Genomic DNA, 19,364 nt, shown 5'->3' with positions numbered 1-19,364 from the left:
GAGGAGCAAGGCAAGCGCTTCCATCAGGATATATTGGACTTTGAACACCGCTACCAGGGACAATATAACGAGAACATGATAGGAGACTACATTTGGGAGCTGAGTCGTGAAAGTGATTTACAGTATAATGGTAAATCTCGAAAAAATGTTGTAGTCAATTTTGTATTACTTTAATATAAATACATGTTAATTTGGATTCATATGTTGTTTTTTCTGACTTTATGTGAACGAAAAGACACAAATTCGCCTATTTTCTCATTGGAAATAGGTACATTTCTAAATATATTTGTCCTGGTCACAATAGCAAAGTTTGTGGGGAATAATAGCCATTTTCTATACTTTTGAGGTGAGCAATTAGGAAATAACAGTTAATAGCCAGGAACAAACATTTTGTTACATAGTGAGATTAAAATTCTTGTTTAGTTCCTGTTTCCTGTTAATTTTTGTAGTCCTTTTGTAGTTTCATTTTATGATGGGTTTTCCCTTGATTGTGTTCCTCATTCCCTGATTGTTTCCCCAGGTGTTTCTTTTTTTCCCTTGTGTATTTAAGCCCTTGTTTCCCCTGGTAAGTTGGTCAGTCTTTGCATATATTGTTGGATGTGCTGTGCCTGGTTCTCTGTGTTTTGTCTTCATTATATTCTGAGTTAGTTTAGTTATTCTTTGTTAATATAAGCTGTGATTAGATCTTCATTCCTCGCCTGCCTCAACACAAAAGGTATCACTGGTAAATACATTTCCTTGCAGCTTGACTACATGAGTGTACACAAATTAATTATCAACTCAAAAAACAAACATATTTTCAAGAATGTTTTCACCGGATTACTTCGTTTGACCTGAACAAAATGTGCCTTTTCATAAAAAATTTCAAAATATAGGATATTTTTTAAAACTTCACTTAGACTTTAGGGTCTAATGTCTCTGTGTTTTGTTTAGTTATTTACTTATTAATGAAGTTTTATAACAATATTGTTTCACTGCTTTATTTTTAAATAAAAAATTATGCATAGTTTATTTACTATTCATGCCAACATTTATTTTTGTAGCTTTTAATGATACTTTTATTTATTTTTTTACTTTCTCCAGATAGTTGCACAACATTATTATTATTTTTTTTACTTCAAGCCCCAGAAAAAATATCAGAATGACTTTCAACTTCAATGACTTTAAGAAATTGAAAACCTGTTCATCAGAAGAGGTGTATTTAAGTAAAATTGTATTGTGTATACCTTTTTCTTATGTATTTTTGACGTGATAGATCCGGATAAAAAAATATGTCCCATCATTGACCCAAATACTTATTTTCAGTGCTGCATTTTAAAGCCCTACACATTTTCTATTTTTTATTTTACATATATATAAATTACTGTTTCTTTTGGAATAATCTATCTCAGACAATCTGCCCCTAAATGGCACACAAATACAATTGAGACTGATCGCTTTCCATGTCTGTCAGGCTGAATATTTTTCTGAAGTGGGCCCATGCAAAGTGAAGCATCAGATTATGTTGCAATTTTGACCAGACCTTTTGCCGTTTAGTCAAAGGTCTGGCTTGGCAAGTCTAGTGCCCTGCTTTGCCTTGTTTGCAGATCCAATCAAGCAGGATTGTGATCCCAGACCTTTTCCATGTCCTGGATTCTCTATACTTCAGACAAATCGTGCAGCCTTTGTAAGTTAACAGCCTAGATTCTTATCAATTATGCAACACACAACCTCAAATTGACAAACTAGCACACTTAAATTTATTACATGCGTAATTTAAGGTTGTGTGACTGCGAAAGGGAAGCTATAAATAAGTTCAAACAAGAAGCTACAGGTGACATTTTAAATAATTACAGTGACATTTTAAATGGAAGTTCCACTCTAAGAAATGTTAAATATCTCATTACTTTGACTAAAAGAATTTTAAAACACCAAAATAAGATGCTTTCATTCCAATAATAAAAAAGTAGAAAAAAAAAAAAAAAAAAACGAAAAAGCAAACATTTTATATACAGATTTAATCTTCTTCATGTGCTGAGTTTTTACCACATTGGTCATTTTGTATAAAACAAGTGAAATAGCTTTGGGATTGGACAGCTGGAAAGATCTCATCATTGCCAAAGTTTAACTGACATTTGAACAAAGAGAGCAGTTGTCTGGGAAGTTCTTCCCAGGACAGAGTAAGTGACAAGCTCAATCGCCCTCCTACGCAGGGTGGAGTCTCCCATACAGCATGACTCATACACACACAAATTTAATACACACACACACACACACACACACACACACACACACACACACACACACACACACACACACACACACACACACACACACACACACACACAGTTTCCCTTCTAGTAGATTTCCTTTTCAGGGAGTTACAGGTGAAAAAGTTTCATGAAGGTCTGGCTGTCTGAAGTCCCCGATAGGGAGTGTGTGGGCAAACTTTGTTTTCACTTGCTGTCCGGGCAACCAGCCAGACCAAATAAGACTTTTATACTTTGTTTCTAGACCTTTCCTTTGTAAGCAGGTCCTCACAGAGCTGTTAATTGTGTCATTTCCTCTTGCACAGTAGAGGTCTCTGATTAGTGAAAGCTATAACCTGCAGTGGTGTCTCTGAAGTCTTTCCATTTAGAGAATGGATCTAATCTGCTAATCAGACCTGTTTCCCCCACTCAATTTACACAGCTCCCCTAAACCAGTGGTTCTCAACTTGTCTGCTTCAGGGCCCAGATTTAGATACTGATTTTATGTTGTCTAGGTCATGTTTTTTGACCTTTTATATAAAAATAAAAAAATCATAGTTCCCCTATGCTTTTACAAGGATAAATGCATGCCATGCAACCTGTCCATGTGGTTATCTACCTAATTTTGCATCATTTTGAGTCTTGGCAGATACATTTGTGCTGAAATACCATAGAGTTTTATTGGAACACAGCCTTTGACGTCAACAACAAAAGATATGTAAAGCGTTTTCTCCTGTCTTTTAAAAATAATAGTTCTATTCATTTTGCTATCCTAACTATACACTATCACATAGCTAGTTGCATTTATTAATTGCATTTAGCATTGTTTTTTCTCTGCTATCCACTATCCTTTCAGAATAGACCTGGGTAGGGTCGCACCAGCAAGAACACAAGTTGGGACTAAGGGCTTAGTAACTACTAGTTAGTTTGTAACTATGTCAGTGCTTAATTTGGTTGCACCTCCTGTTCTTAAGTCAAGACTTAGCTAGTAGGTCATAAGTTCTCCGTAATTTTATGCATAGTCCCATAATATGATGTTTACCTATATTGATCCAATAAACAACCTTCAAATGTGAACACAGTGAATTAAAAAGCAGTGGATTTCAGTTTGATCTTGTTACGGTAGATGTTTAAACCTTGTTTGCTCATGTAGAGCAACCAGCTGTAATAAATTATATCCCATTGAAATACGATACAAAATAAAACATGATTTAATTAATGATATAGGCTTTTTAGCTTATGTAAATAACAATATTCAATAACTATCTCAAATGAATAAGGGACCATAAATAAATACTAATACAACAGGCTGAAAAATAGACATTTACTCACTTTAATATTTTGTATATGTTGAAACTTGACACCGTACACAGGAAAGGGAACGGTTAGATTGGTTGAATCATGCTGAAGAAGTACGTTTTTTTATGTTCCCGTAAATGTAAATGACTGTAATTGCCAACATCATCATATATGTCGAAAGGACTGAAGCCTGTCAACTAAAAAATAAGATCATTGATGTCATTAAGTGAGTCTGTTTTTTTATTCCATATGTTACTCCTGGTCAGGCTTCCGTAAATATTTAGTTGATGCGTAGGGTTACGTCCTACCTAAATTTAATGGAACAATGCTAAAATATTTAGTAATGCGTAAATTGTGACTTAGTTCCCATAAATGCCACAACTAGGCTAAGCTGTAACTTGCGTATAGCCGTGCAACTGGCTCCTGTTACCCATTTTTTGTCATGCCCACCAGTTGAGAACCACTGCTCTAGACTACATCCAGTAGCCTACCAGTGTGGCTGATGGTAGATATGCACCAGATAGCAAATATTGGCTTAATACCTACATGATTAGATGACTTGAGCCATCATTTGCGCAGCTGAACAACAAGTATTGATGGATGTGGATATGTGGTATCCAGTTTCAGGGCAAGTGGGCTATTATTGAATAACGTAGAAGCTAGTTACCTAGCAACGCAAACAGTTATGCTGTAAACAGAAGTCGTCATTAAATAGGCTCTTTGCTCATGCACGCTTCATTTTGGTTGATAGCAGGGCATGAGGTAAGACAGAATAATTAGAGATGATCATAATATGGTGTCAAGGCTATGAGATTAATGTCTTGAGAACTTCTGCATGTAAATGATAATAAAATCTCACTCTGTGAAACGTGGAGCTATATAACAGAAGCTTTCAATCTTAAGTCTTAGTTCACCCAAAAATGTAAACTCAGTCATTGTTTACTCACCTCAATTTTATAAACCTGTATGACTTTATTGCTTTTAAGGAACTATGAGAAGATGTTAGGCAGAATTTTAGTCACTTTCCTTATTTAGAAAAAATCTGAAGCATCGCCTTTTGTGTTCCGTAAACACAAAAATACAGCATATATGTTTAGAATCAAAGACAAACCATAATTATTAAAGGAATGTTCCAGATTCAATACAAGAAAAGATCAATCAACAGCATTTATGGCATAATGTTAATTACCACAGAAGTTAATTTCTATTCTATTCTATTCATCCCCTCTTTTCCTTAAAAAAAAAGCTAAATTCAGGGTTACGGTGAGGCACTTACAATGGAAGTGAATGGGGCCAAGCCGTAAACGTAAAAATACTCACTGTTTAAAAATTATAGTCACAAGACATAAACAATATGCATGTTAACATGATTTTAGTGAGAAAAAAATAACTTGCTAACCTTTTCTCTGTAAAGTTATATCCAATGTTATGACTTTGTTGCCATGACGACGTAATTCTGTAAACCCTAAAATGAATGTTAAAACCATTTAAACAACTTTACAGCTCATAGTACACAATGTTTAACAGAATAATTAATATAAGTGCTTTAATAAAGTTATATGCTTCACATTTATGTCTTTAAACCCACCAGAAATGTGCCCCATTCACTTCCATTGTGCCTCTCTAACCTCGATTTTTGCAATTTTAAAGAAAAGGAGTGACAAGTCAAATGTATTTTTGTAGTAATCAATATTATGCCATGAATGCTGTCGATGGAGCTGAATCTGTATTGAACATGGAATATTCCTTTATGCAAAATAAGCAAACAGCAAATTAAGGCCCTCACTTTATCTAAAGGCCCCACTACAGCTTTAAGTTATAAAACAAACTTCCCGCATGACCTGAGATATTACTAGCTTTATGTTTCCTTTTTATTTTCCAAACACAGCCTCCTGCCTAATGCTTTGACGCTTGTTTTGGTGCTGAAAACACAAGTTTCCTCCCCCCTCTGGTGTTATCTACAGAAAAGGCCTCTCCCGTCCTCTCTCTGCTCTTGGATGGGTGTGGTTTTCAAAGACAAACTTCTGAATGATGTGTACGCCTCCGTTTCAGTTCATGAGTGTGATTAGAGGAGGAGCGTAGAGCAGAGCTTTGCTCAGGACTCAGTCTGGGCTTACACTAGAGATCAGTCTTTGCATGTGGACATTCTGCATGGCCCTGGTGCCATGCTAGCCTGGCTGTGGGGAACATCATGGCCAAGGCCACTACAGTAACAGTCTTGGTTTATTTCAACTTTGTGAGTCAACCGGACTTAATTGTGAGTAAAAAAAAGTTTTGAATTTTATTTATTTTATGTTTAATGGCACCAAAGCTTCATAATATTCATAAAAACTGTTGGATCAATATTTTATTAATGTATTGAACATCCTCTGATGCAAGGTGTGCTTGACTTGAACTTTTGGCCGTGAACTTTTATAAACAATAGGTTTGAACATTGAGGCAGGTTTATTCCCTTTGTATGCATGTTGTATTGTGTCTACGACTTAACACCCGTAAGAGCACACGTGAATGCTTGGGTTACATAAAAATAAATTAATGAATTAAAATAATAATTAAAATGAAACATTCATTTAAAATCCAGTGCTACGGTATATATTAACCAACAGCTCACCAATTTTATAACAGTAGGCCGATATAGCTGAAAAATCAATTGTCTTTAATTGTCAGATTTTATGGAGCTGAAAATTGCTGACTGAAATCCGTTCTTCACACCTGAAAAATGAGATCAAAAAGTGAAAAAAAAATCCCCTTTTTAAAGTAAACAAAAAAATTATTTTTCAAGGTAAATTGTGTTGCATGTTAATTTTCACTTTTACATTGCAAATTAATTAGTTGTGAAGTATAAACTTGGCATTTTTCCCCATGGAAGTCGTAAATTGCTGCTTAAATATCATAAAATCCCGCTCATTATAATGTGGTAGGAGACATTTATAGGCCTTGTGTTTATCGTGCTTGGAATGAGATTTTAAAGCTGAAACCTGCATTTAACCCCATACACATAGTTTCATGATAAACAGACATAAAACGAGCTTTAAAGAGAAAATAAAAATGTTATATGCAGAAAAACACTTCATGTTTAGCAATGCATTTCTATGCCTCATTTAAGACTCCCCACGCTAGGAAACAAAGAAGAGGCCTAATTTAATTTGGCTTTAATAACAGCCAGATTCTGCAGAGATTGTGTTTTTGACCTGACTTAATAGTTTTATACAACATAACAAAGCAGATATAAATATTTTTGTTTTAATGCATTTTTTTTGTACAAACCAAATCTTATTCCAAACATAATAGTGTGCATATTACAACAAATTTAATAAATAAATAAACACTGCAAATATATAAACTGTGTTTATAGTAATAAAATAATATTCCAAGAAGAATAAATTTTTCTCTCTTTACAGAAAAATAAAAAGAGAGGAAGTAATGAACGTTTAATTTAATTCCGGGGCCCTTAAAACGCATGATTTAGAGACCCTGAGTATGTGCTTTGTCCTCTTACTCTTGCGTCTCAATTGGGTCCTGGTGGAGAGAGAGGAAGTAAGCCATCTTTTCCACCTGACATCACTGACGTGATTAGAACAACACAGTGGCTGAGATTCTGTGTGCTAGGCCTATAGCTGCACTCTGCCTCTTCTCACCTACGTCAGTGAGCCTTAATGCACAACCAGCATTAGAGTGTCTAATCTAAAAAAAAAATATTTTTGAAAGACAAAACCACGTTTTAGTGTTGTTTTGACGTCAGCCTGTAATCAAAGTTGAAAATCAGCATTCTAAGTATATTAAACATAACTTTGAACTTACATTTATGTGTAGGATATTATAGGACAAAAAAGAGGAGTTTGAGAGTTTGCTTGAACAGTTTATCAAAAAATAGGTTATTTAGATTTTTCTTAATTATAAGTGTTCAGTTTAATTTATTTTCTATAAAAAAATAACTTTTCCTATTTATAATTTTTGTTATAAATATTTTATGATTTCCTCTTTTTTTTTTTTTTTTTTACAATATACTGTGTTAAACTTTTTCAAATAATAATTGAATGCCATTTAAAAAAATAAAAATAGAAAAGGCTGAAAGAAAAAAAGCAATCCCATAAACAGAATCCAGTAAATACATTTAAAAACCTTTTTTAGCATTCACTACCATTTTGCGTTTCATTCTAGTACCGCTTGGACAGCATTTAAGACAGCCGCATCCATGTATACATGTTCTATTCAATGAGGTTTTCCCTATTTCATAGTAATGGCCTAAAGGACTCTAATTCTGTTTCAGACAGACCTGATTATGCCCAGCAAAACATCTTAAGTCACGCATTTTGATGTCTGTGACAAATTCCGAATTTTCATAACAATTTAAATTAACCGAAAGTCAGACAATGTGACGAAAGCCATATATACAGTTACCTGTGGTAAATTACAAGCAGTAAAGGTAATCCGGTAAAAAATCAAGTTATACAAAACCAGCTGTGTTGTGCCGCTACCAGTAAATGGGCATCTGTATGAAAATGCCCCTTTATGGCAGTTGAAAAGCTACTAGAGCAGAGGAAAGGAAATGGCTGCATGATGCACGCAAACAAATTATAAGGAGGGGGAAGGGAAATTACATCATACCGGCCAACATGTGAATAAATCAGGTTAGGATTTATTACTAATTTCCTCAAAAATGCAGGCCAAAGAAAATAATAATGTTAATCAGTAGAAAAACATAAGAAACCAAAATAAGGTATAAAAGATGCATTCACATTGCTGAGACGTCACCCAAATAAACTGTATATTTGTACAATTACAATAATTTAGTGATTTCTAGTGGCACAAAATACCATTTGTTTCAGAAAATTTCTAGGAATAATTTAAGAATTGTCAAGCCAAACATTTACATTTCCACATCATTTACACACCCTTGTGTTGATACAAACATGTATGACATATTTTCTTCTATGGAACAAAAGGAGATTATCTGTCAGGTACTGACAGACTCTGTCATCATTTACTCTCATTGTAAAGAAAAACGCAATGAAAGTGAATGGTGACTGAGGTTGTTAATCCCTCAAATTCTGTCTAACATTTCATTTTGTGTTCAGTTAAAAAAAGAAAGATACGAGTTTGGAAAAACATGAGATTGAGTAAATGATGAAAGAATTTTCATTTTCATCTTAAGCTCCAACTTTTGAGACACTTCCCACATATCAAGTGCGAAATCTTTTATATTTTTGGATTTGACAAGTAAAAAGAATGACATTTAACACCATCATAATAATACACCTTCAAGGTGACCTGGACCCTGCTAAGTGTCACAGTGATAATGTGAATTTTGGCAAAAAACAGCAGGCAGACAGCAGGGTAAAAAGAAAAGAGGAAAATAAAGATGAAAGGGCAATTATGGGCAAAGACCTGGTGTGAGAGGTTTTGTTCTCTACGACTTGTTTACAGGAAGTGTTCTAAGGTCCAACAGATGGGTGCATTCAGAAAGAGAGATTTTATTGCATTTTTCCAAGTCCAATAAAGTCCCCAAATATTCCCAACCTTCATTTACGTGTGGGAAAGTAACGTTGAAGCTACTTGTCCCAGCGCCACTAATCGGCAAGCAGTCTGCAACAGTACGGCAGGTTAATTATCCAAAATTGCTATCATTTTAATAATTGGCCCTTCCTAGGACTTCTGTAGCCGAGTCACATCATTGAACACATTATGTCGAAAGCCAAATTTTACTGTCTCGTTTTATTTATGTCTCATGTCTTGTTCTGGAAAATTGCAGCTATAGTATATTGAAAGCTTTAGTGTGTTCATCATTTAGGGTTATTATTAAGGGCCGAGTTGGACTTATGCGAACAAGCCATCATCTGGTCAGTGTCTGATTAGGTTCTTGTGTCCTCAGAGAGTGGTTTTTGAACTCATGCAGCTTTCTGCTTAATAGTTCCTTCAGTTAAAGGGCCTGTTAGATGTTTCGTTAATGAAGAGTGTCTTTGGAAGTACTTTGGCAAATGTGACTCAAACTCCATGTGATTTTGTTTTATTTTTTTTATGTGGTACCTCAGGAGGAAAATGTAAACCATCAGTGAGAGACTTTGATGAATTCTTCGGAGGATGTATTCTGTGTTTCTAACATTACACTTTGATTCACTATGAATAAATAGGAAATAAATTGGATTTTTAGATTTACAATTGCAATATAATTGAACGAATATTGTTTTTTTAAATCATATGTAATAATATTATTATTACACAAACTTTATTTCCAAAATATTTTAAACAACAACATGGTTTATATTGCAACTCAAAACCTTGACCTTTTCTGTTTCATATTAAAATGATGGTTCATGAAACCACAAATCAGTTACATTTAAAATGGTTTGCATGAATGCTTGAAGTAAAAAACAAGTACACTTAAAGTAATTGCAATGCACAGTCCTTGTGGTAAGAGAATCCTGGAAGGGAGGTGACCCTCTAGAAACTAGCAAATCTCATTTTGGATGCGCTATTACTGATAGTCCTAATTATTTCCAGAATATGTTCAGCACAATTGAACTAAGAGTCTTATGTACAATCTCATAGATTGAATGTTAATATAAATACATTTTTACAAACTTTTATGTGATAAACTATGAACGCTAGAGGCACTACAACAACGGTTTTATTCACTTTCACACACATCACTGCTACAATGGCTGGTTATGACTATAAACACGTATTTTTCACTCTATTACTCACAAACTGATTTGTTATGATATCAAAACACTTTTAATTTAATACATAATTTGAAAAACTATAAATTTTAACAAAAGCATTACAGACCCCACCTGTAAATGTTTACACCCTTAATGCCACTTGCTGTAGTTCACCTGATAGAGTGTTGGATTTTGAACATGGAAGTTCACTGTTCGAGCCCAGCCAATCACGCAAGTTGACATGTGACATGAAAGTGTCATAGAAGTGACACGATATGATGTGGTTGCTTCAGAAAATGTACTTTTTAATTTCACATTTTGTTTCTGGACACTTTCGTTTAGGTTTAGTGTTGGTTTAGGTAAAGTGTTGGTTTAGGTTAGGGAGGTCTGATTTGTTTACCTCTCATTTGCTTTTACAAGACTATTGGTTAGGTTTTGATTAAAGCTTTAGGTTTGTAGGTAGGCTTTACTCATTAAAACCTCCATCTAATATTTACCTTAAAAATCTCATCTGATTACGACACCATTTAACTCACTTTTTGCGTCCCCGCTGGAAATTTTACAGGGAAACTGCGGTGAAACGTGTAATAAGGCACATAAACTTGTTTTGCCAAAAATATTGCCACGGTTACGTAATGTTGATAAGATCAGATTGTCAATAGCATATTAGATGTCCAGTGGAGTATTTAGTCTCTAACTAAAATGCTCTTAGTCTAAGTGTTATGTTCCCTGTTGTCTTTTGTGTTTTGTACTGTTATTGTGAAGTTTTGTTTAGTTCCTGTTTTGATTTTTGTGGTCCTTTTGTAGTTTCTCTTATGCTGTCATGTTCTCTGTTGTCGTTTGCTTCTGTGCTTTTATGTTGAAATTTAGTTTAGTTCCTGTTTCCTGATTGGCTTTTGTATTCCGTTGTAGTTCTTTTTATGATTGGTTTTCCACTGATTGTTTCTCCTTCCCTGATTGTTCCCCAGGTGTCCCTCATTCCCTTGCTTGCTCCTGTCTGTATTTAAACCCTGGTTCTTTGTTCAGTCTTGGTCAATCGTTAATGTTTGCTCACGTTGAATGTCGATGTTCTGACCGTTTTGTATGTTTCCCCTGCCCGTCGTGGATGTTCCCTGCCTGTTCACTCTTATTTTGTTTGCCCGTCGTGGATGTTCCCTGCCTGTTCACTCTCATTTTGTTATCTCGTGTTTAGTTCCTTTTTCCCATCGTGGATCTTTCTTTTGTTCCCAGTTTATCCGTTTTCACGTTGTTATTAATAAAACCTGCATTTGGATCCGCACCTCCTGTCTGCATTCCTGCATTCGTTACACTGAGTCTTTCTCACTGTTTATCCATGCATGTTTGTGTGTATTCTTGAGTCCATGTATGGGACTTTGATTGCCATGCTGTAGGTTGTTTTTATCAGTCTGCATGCGACACCAAGTCCTGCAGTGTGTTTTCACCTTTGCCATCAGTTTCTCAAACCAACACAGCTGGCTCTGTCTGCATCATGGTTCCCCTGTCTAAACCTCAGGCCCCTGCCAAAGGGCCTTTTCCATACGCACTGGGCACACAGTCAACTTAGTTGCAGTATCGGCCTGGGAAGCCCGCCCACCCACTTCCCAACATGCAATGGCTCCCTTTGTCCATGTAGAGGTTTTACTCTGGGTGTGTGGATTAACTTGAGTAAACAAGGAAGAACAGACATTGGAGGATGAGATCTGTGTGATTTTATTCCTGTAGAGACATATAGAGCACTTTTCAGTGTTATATGGTGTACAGCATTCTTGTGGGAAGACCAGTTAGAATACGTCTGACCCCATGGGCAGCTAACATGTTTTTTTTTTTTAAATTGTTATATTATTTAACAATAATAAATTAAAAAAAGCTAATACAATTCTTAGTTCACAGAATATAGAGAATATCTAGCGCAAATAACAAACACAATTTACCCATCAGTAATTAAGACTGAATGAGAAATTTGGAAAAAAATAAATACATTAGTAAAGAAAGCAAAAAAAACATAATAAAAAGCAATGAAAATAAATGCACACTTGGAATCAGATCTATCTTTTTTTACGTGAACATTAGTAAACTCAAAACATTCTTTTTTAAAACGCATACAAACACAAAATGGAACATTAGGCATACTAGAGCAGTGGTTCCCAAACCTGTTCCTGGAGGCCCCCCGACACAACACATTTTGGATATTTCCCTAATCAAACACACCTATTCAATTCAAGCTCGTTAGAGACTCTACTACCTGAATTGGGTGTGTCAGATATGGGATATATCCAAAATATGCAGTGTTGGGGGGCCTCCAGGAACAGGGTTGGGAACCACTGCTGTAGAGACAAATAGGCACATTCAGCGTATTATATGTTGCACTTTCGCTCCCCTTCTCTCTGTGCATACGGAACAGAAAATGCTAATGAGCTAGAGCTAATTAAAGCATTAAGCATTCAAAATACTGCAAAATATCATCAAATCACATCATTATGATGAAAAATCTTTTTAAAACTCATTACTTTGAGCAACAGGATAATCAACATATGCTAATTAGCGTATACTAGCATTCTCATGGGAAGAGCAGTGAGAATGTATCTGACATCATCAGCAACTAACCTGCTTCTGAGGATGGCGGAGTGCTTAGGGTGCGCCACTAATATTTGTCCCACTGGGAAACAGCACTCTACATGCTGTAGTTCCAGAATGAAACATATAGAATTATATTCACTTCTGGATGAAGTTCGCATTCGAAGACAGGACTGTTTAAACTGACAAAGGCAAACAAAATATATATATCAATAATGACAACTCAATAAGATTTGATTAATTTCACCAAGAAAATAATGTACAAATTGACAATGAACAATAACAAGACCAGCCAAACCAATCACGTGTGTCCTGGGCTGCCCCTGGCTGTCTAGACATAACAGCTGAGACTGTGAAAATCATGTGTAATCATGGGAAGAGGGGCCCTGGTAATATTACAGACTTGCAGTACAAGTCAAGACAAGACATTTTTATTTGTATAGCGCCTTTCACAACACATCGTTTTAAAGCAGCTTTACAGAAAATCATGCATTAAAAATGAAACTGCAATATCTATAAAGTCTCAGATTGAGCATTGTTCAGTTTGATGAAATATGATTGTAAATGAGAAATTGCAGTAATTTCCAAGGCATGCTGCTTCGGCTTAAGGAAAGTAGAAGATAGAAATTATGAGAGACCCAAAATCACTAAAGAGAGATCACTAAAACCCAAAAACAAGTTTTTTCAAGAACATTGATGAAATCGATGTCTTAATTTACACACAAAGCTTGGCTGGTTCATGCAGACTAATGCAACTTTGTTTGCAACTACATATCATGAAAAACTATACATAAATGTATATGAGTTGCAATAAGTTCATGAAACTTCACAGAACAACCCAACAGCTTAATGATTTTTCCAAACTCTCTACAAAGTAAGTTTCGCATGACCACTGATGAAACCACACTGGGAAACCTGACTATGAAAATTAGATGAGAGTTATGATTCATATCAAGTGCCTGTGTTTCAATGGTTTTAAAAGTAATCATGCTTTTATCTTAATGAAACCTTTACCTTTTCTTTTTTTTTTTCTTTTTTCCCTTTAATGAGTTTCAGGTTTAATTCACTTTTCATCCAATAGTACTCATTCTTTTCCAGATTAGGTCACATAATTTCACTTGTCCTTGATTGACTGGATCCATTGAGATTTCTGAAAGGTGTTTTAGCTTTTTCAAAAGAAGAAATCCTGAGAGAAAGCTCAATAAAACCATTGTCACATCAGACAATGGTTTTATTGAGCTTTCTCTCAGGATCTGAACTAAGTAACAAGTATTAAGCTACCAAAGACAAATGGAAAACAGTTTCCACTTGCAACCACTGAGGTTTCTGAATGAGTGAAGAGTAGCAGGGAACACTAAGTAAACTTTGCCTGGCTAATAGCTCAGGCTTGATTGACAAATGAGACAATTAGCACAATTCCAGGTGTTTCAGAGCTTAATGCACCACTTGACTGAGTAGTTTTAAATAACAAATAACAAATAACACATATTTACATTCTCCTTTTTCTTCCTTTCTTTTTTATTAGAAAGTAGAGAAGTTAATCTGTGAGTTGAACACTGCCAAAGGGCAAAAAGTGATTGTTTATTTTTGAAATCAGCATCCAGATGTACTGCATTGAGAGAAATATTTTGTGAGGCCAGGTTTGCTGCTCCATTGGCCAGGGATAACAGGATTTACTTTGTCCATAAGATAGCATGAGAACTCTGATAATAATTTCTGCCTGCTTCATTAAGAACAACATTAATAAATTGCCTGTCCATGCTTGGCATAAACTTTATATTTGAAGCCAGCTGTAAATTATTTAGAGCATTCATGTTTAGGTTACGTTCTCCTATTTTCAACGTGTATTATGTTATTCATATGGAAACTGAAAGTAGCTTGACTACAACAGCTCAGCCTACTTCATAACACCTACTCACTGTAAAAATATATATATATATATATGCTTCATTTGATCATATCTAATTAACTGATTTCATTCAAGTGAAAATATTATTTAATATACTGTAACTGAATCAACTTGACCACATTAGACCAGTAAAGGTTATTTAAAAGTCAGATCACATAGAATTAAGGTAACATCTGCACATTTTCACTTTTAATGTTGTATCATTCAGAGATAAATAAAGGACATTTTAAACAGCTTTCAAAAAGAATAAAAGTCTCTCTCCCTCTTTTTTTCCAGATCTTTCCATGACGTCTTTTTGGAGAGAATGTAAAAAAAAAGCAGCCATGGGTAAGTTTTTACTGACATGAGAAAATGCAATGTTTTTACTCCAAGTATCACAGCCATGTTGGTTCAAAGACATTGAAAGCCAACTGACAAAGGACAGAGCAACTTGCCATCTAATGTTTTAGGTTATGCAGTGTATTTCACATGCAGTTGCCAATATGACACTAACACTTACAGAGGCAGACTGGGAAGAGAAATCACCCTGGATTTAAAATAAAAACCAGCCCATTCAGCCCCGTTTTGTGGCCGGCCCACTGGGAAAAGTCCCGGTTCTCCCTATGGCCAGTACGCCCCTAAACCCTTATAATAAAAACCCATAATACAATATTAAAGGTTTAAAAGAGCAAAAACTGCTCTTTATGAAATCCATTTGCATTTAGTTCAGACAAAGTGGCTTTTATTGTGGCCTCTAACTCAATTAGATTCTGGCTTCAGTCACACTGATGAGGAATGGCTATATCTAAACATCTCTACAGACACTTGGAGAGGAGATGAGCCAGATCACATTCACAGCCCTGACCAATGTCGTGAGTCACCGCATGAAACAACAGCCCAGATGATTCATGTGGAGTATAAACTCTATTATCTAGTTGTTGCAGTGACCCTGACAATTGTCTGTGTTTTTCATTATGTCAGTCACTTCATGTGATACACTCATTCCACATAACGAGCAGCACCATTTAAATGTGTGAACACTTTGATGTGGGGATCATACTCCTCTAAAGTTGGTAACAATTTTCTGGCAAGAGGACAAATTCTGTCAACACCCATTATGCCATCTAATGACAAGGTGAACACACAAACAAATATAACCTTTTCTGCCACAGGGTCATGTAAACAAAAGACACTGTGGCTCCATTGGAAGTTTGTTTTCTCAAGAGTATGAGTGAGTTTGGGCAAATTATTCCTGTGAGCAGAGTGTGAAACAGGAGGCGTGCAATACCAAAGCAGCGAGGAATGGAGTGTGTCACTGCCACTTGCTGACTGGCTAGGTCTTAGATGCTGTTTTAATATTTAATTTATGCATTTGGCTGATGCTTATGTTTCCAAAGCAACTTAAATTGCATTTAAGGTGTGCATTCTTTCCCAAGGAAATCAAACCCATGACCTTGGCTTTGCTAGTGCCATGCTCTACCAGATGAGCTACAGGAATACAAAATGTTTTCTTCCTCTCTTTCTCCTGGTCATCTCATCAATGGGCCAGCTGGAGGGATTCCTGGCAGAGTGATTTGGGATTATATCATAAAATCACATTGCCAGGGATTTCCAACCAGCTGTGAACTGTTTACTTCAGGAAAGTCTTCGTCAGTTGACCCTGCTTACACCCTGATGGATGAAGCTGTCAAACCTGTCCCTTAGTCAAATCAAACCGAATGCACCAATATTTTTCTCACCATTCCCTGAAGACTGAATAACCTACCCTCAGAATGAACCATGACTAAAGGCTAAATAAGTAATAACTGAAATTTGTAGTGCTGAACAATTTTCTTTGTTCAACTTATATATACTACAGCTATACAGTATGTATTTATGACATATATATATATATATATATATATATATATATATATATATATATATATATATATATATGAGAGGTGAGGTAATTCTTTGATTTTTATGCATGCTGTTTTTATGACATTGTTTTTAAGAGAATACATGAAATACTTGTATTGAATGTTTGTATATATATAGTATTTTTATATACAGTATATATATTTCTAAAGTGTATTATGTATGTATTATATATAACACTTTTTAAAGTGTGTGTGTGTGTGTGTGTATATATATATATATATACATACACACACACACACACACACACACACACACACACACACACACATACACACACACAGGGTTGGGAGGGTTACTTTTGAAATGTATTCCACTACGGATTACAGAATACATGCTGTAAAATGTAATTTGTAACATATTATGTTAGATTACTCAAGGTCAGTAACGTATTCGAAATACTTTGGATTACTTCAGCACTGGTAGATCTTTTTCACTTGTTTTGACTATAAAAACTCTGCCATTACAGTAAGACAAAATACACATCATAAAAATACATTCTCTGAAATCCTAAATATCTTATGCTGTGTTGTTTCTAAAACAAGATCAATCTAATCAAGGATTTTTAGGTATTTTTACAAAAACAATACAAAAATGATTATCAAAAATATGATTTTTGCCCTAAAATCAAAGGTTTTACTAGAAAAAAGAAATTGATAAAATACATATGATCGTGCCTTGTAACTTGCATGTAAAATGGCTAGAAATAGCATTTTAGCTTAACATAAAGCTGACAATTTACACAAGGTTTATTTCTATTTCTTATGCTCCAAATTTACTTCAAATGTACGTCTGCTCGTATGAATGTAACACATTATAAGAAAGTGTTTCACCGCTGTTCAAATGCACTTTGGATCACATCATTTATATGTATAAATGTTTCCCATCTGAAAGGACTAAATATTAAATTAAACAAATGACAATAAAATGCAAAGTAATCTCTTCATTAATCAAAATACTTTTTCAATTTAACTGTATTGTAATTACCAATGATTTAAATTGTAACTAGTGGAATACAGTTACTTAAATTTTGTATATGAAATACTTATTCCCGTTACATGTATTTCATTATTCCCCAACCCTGCAAATATAGACAGACAGACAGACAGATGTCAACTTGATAGATAAATAGATAGCGCATACTATAAAATATACAGTGTGAATGCAAATAAACAATACATTATTAATTATTCTCCTCTTTAATGTTGATTGTTTGTCTTGGGTTAGTATGTAAACTGATTTTAATTTATCCCCAGCAACAAATCATATAAACAAAAATACTGTTGAGTGACAAGCAATTTCATTTTACAGTGTAGACAGTGATGATTTCTGATATCCAATCCAATGATAGTTTGACCAATGCATCGCTGAACATCTAGATTTTATGCTATGTTGCAAACATATGGTGACGTTTGATGAAGTTTCGTGAGGTGCAGGACTTGGCTCACTCTGTGAACAGATCTCGGATATCCTATGTTCACAGTGGCTAAGTTCCGCTCCTCTGAAGCCCAGACTCAAAATCAGCCACAGGTGAGAACACAAACATGACGGCAGGCCATACTACAGCAAACTGAAAGAGGAACATGAACCTGATCTAGAGGAACTACAGAAAATGACTGGCTGGGGAAAATGTCAGTGTAATCCTCCATCCCACCCGCCCTCTCAGACCGGGTGGTCTGGTCAAGTTGACATTGGATATAGCACCACTGGGCTATATCACCGATGATTACTCCAAACAGTGGTGTTTCTTATTACCCCCCCCCCTTCACCCATGCCTTTCAACTCTAAAAATGCTAAAAGTATTATTTTAGGGGAAGGGTTAGTCTATAGTATTTATATTTAGCTGTACATAATTCGTTTTTATATAAAATATATATTTTATATAAAAAACTAAAACGCTTTGTGCAAAAACAACATAAGTCTATGTCTAAGATAGCTAATAAACATGTCCCTGTCTATGTGTAGGTCAGGTGTTGCCTACATTGTGAAAGTTCATTTTCATTAATACTTTATTTTAGAATCTTTTATTAAGCTGTTTTTCTTGTGGGGACTGTTGGCTGGTCCACAAAATAAAGGTGATTTCCAACAGTCCCCACAAGAAAAACAGCTTAATAAAGATTCTAAAATAAAGTGAAAATGTAAAAATGCTAAAGGTTTATGTGAGGGTTAGTTTTGGAGGATAGAAAATATAATTAGCTCAGTATAAAACAACATGAGTCCATGGAAAGTTCCCATTATGATAGAACGTGATTTACTTGATGCTCACTTATATTGCAATAACACCTTGCTCTATGCCAAGACCCATCTTTCTGTTTTTTTTTTTCTTTTCAATGTAAGACTTTGTAGATCTGATGCAATATTTTTTCTGCTTTATGTTTTTAAGTTATCTAGCTGGAAACTGGAAAGGCTTTGATTTTGATCCACATTTGGATTTAAGATTAATCAGAAGAAAAACATGGATGTTGCAATTCTTCACGAAAGCCCTGTAACTGGGTGACACCAGTGTGGGGTACAACCCTGGGTTCAACCTCCTGTGCCTACTGAGCTGATAACAGTTGATGTATTTAGCACTGGCTCAGTTCAGCAGGAACCGGAGTTAAGCCCCTTAAAGACCAAGAAAGCTTTCGAAGACTCTGCAGCTTACTGAAAGTGCAGTCATCTCTATGGATCTTCCTCCAAAGAATCAATTTCTGTGTTATCTGGCAAGACCATGGAGGAAGGCTGCTCCTGTTATTTGAGTCTTAAACAAATAATAGGACCAGAGTTTTTCCAGATACATTTCTACTATAACTG

The 19,364-nt window shown here is 35.1% G+C and overlaps 1 long non-coding RNA gene across 1 annotated transcript in view; it reads left to right on the top strand.

Moving 5' to 3' along the window:
• Positions 1–5,630: 5,630 nt before the first annotated feature.
• The window catches only part of LOC127645148 (uncharacterized), a 33,713-nt gene continuing 19,979 nt past the window's right edge, over positions 5,631–19,364 (top strand). The window contains exons 1-2 of the long non-coding RNA XR_007970763.1: positions 5,631–5,784; positions 14,949–14,999. This is a non-coding gene — a long non-coding RNA (uncharacterized LOC127645148). The remainder of the gene's footprint in view (positions 5,785–14,948; positions 15,000–19,364) is intronic.

Source organism: Xyrauchen texanus, chromosome 6 (genome assembly GCF_025860055.1).
Source record: "Xyrauchen texanus isolate HMW12.3.18 chromosome 6, RBS_HiC_50CHRs, whole genome shotgun sequence".
Taxonomy (NCBI): Eukaryota; Metazoa; Chordata; class Actinopteri; order Cypriniformes; family Catostomidae; genus Xyrauchen; species Xyrauchen texanus.
The sequence above is the reverse complement of the archived record's forward strand: the minus strand, read 5'-3'. Positions and strand labels throughout refer to the sequence as shown.